Genomic DNA, 1,573 nt, shown 5'->3' on the forward strand with positions numbered 1-1,573 from the left:
AAAGACAAAAATTGGGCAAGATTCATGCTTGTATTGTCCATAACTTGCACAAAAAGTGTCAAAATTGAATTCTGAAAGTTACTGAGAGTTGATTGAGTAATAAGGAGTCTTTGGGATAAAAGTAACTTCATTTTGCCACAAAAGACATCGTAGGCGTTGTGAGCGGGATGGAAACACACAGAACACCTCTATAACAACCCGACACACACTCTTGGGATGATACACACACACACACACACACACACACACACACTATGGGGCACCACTCGGCTTAGACAACACACCTGGCCGAGACAGGGAACACACCTCTGGAGTGAGAGGAGAGAGACTATCCACTTGCCCACTCCACACAGACACACACACACACACACACACCCAAAAAACTCAGCTCAAAAGAGGAGAATTTCTGATGTTTAGATACAAATGAGCTTGGGCCAACACCAATGGGGCAAACAGCTCACACAATATGGGTAAAAGATACCAGATACAATCACAAACTGGAGCAGAAACTTCGCTCATAGGAGAAACTTACACAACCAAAATAGCAGAAAAGGAGGGAGGAATTTGGCAAAATGGACAGCGCCATCGCATCCGGAATAGCCCAAAACCCCAGTCTACAATGTCAGAGTGCTCAAATCCGACCTCGGATGAGCAGTTTACGACCAAAACAGGCTCCAAAATGAGCAAAAACACAGCTGCGGCTGTTCCTCCTCTCTTCTCCACGTTTTTTCTGGTCTTCTCTCTTGTTTTTCAGTTCCCACATTTAGCTTTATTAGTTGGGCACCCTTGGCCTTTTAGATGACCTCAAACGGACCCCGAACAGGCCAAAACTGACCTCGCAATGCATAGTTGTCACCCTGCTGCATCCATGCGCACACCTGGCACTCAAATTTTTCCAATAATGCATCCCGCCACCACATGAAGGTGCCGTTAAATATTTCCAAACTGATGGATTTTATGGCTTCAGAAGTCAGAACCACATCATACTCATGGCTAGCACCACTATCCATAGCTTCTAGCATGGGTTCATCAGTCTCCAAGAATACACATCCCTGCTCTAAACCACAATCATGCTCATAAATCGGTTCAATCACTGCACATACATCAAAATATGGATTCAAAACAGGCTCCACATCCAACAAATCCACAAAATGGCTCTCAACCTTGCCCTCTTCCCTAATTTCCAAGGAGCTAGTATCCACAGATACGTGCTCATCATCAATAACCTCAACCTCACACTCACACCCAGAATCACAAGGTACATAAGTAGCCAATGCATCCTCTTCAAGACTTGTCAATCCTCTATCCAAAGCATTACTCACCTCTTTAGGCTCTTCCATAAACCTGTCAACCTGCAAGACCTCTTTACGCTTCACAATAGACCTTGGGAAGAAACGAGAAACATCATAGGATAGGCTACTTTTCACCTGCTTAGGCTTAACTTCATCTTCCATGTCAAATCCATCTTGCACATGCATACCTGTACTGATACCATGTTCCTCAAGACGCTTAAACTTCCATTCCTTATGCTTTGCAATGCATACTGCATCTTCAAAAGACTCAGGCCTCTTCA

Source organism: Adiantum capillus-veneris, chromosome 9 (genome assembly GCF_014529385.1).
Source record: "Adiantum capillus-veneris isolate H3 chromosome 9, ASM1452938v2, whole genome shotgun sequence".
NCBI classification, from domain to species: Eukaryota; Viridiplantae; Streptophyta; class Polypodiopsida; order Polypodiales; family Pteridaceae; genus Adiantum; species Adiantum capillus-veneris.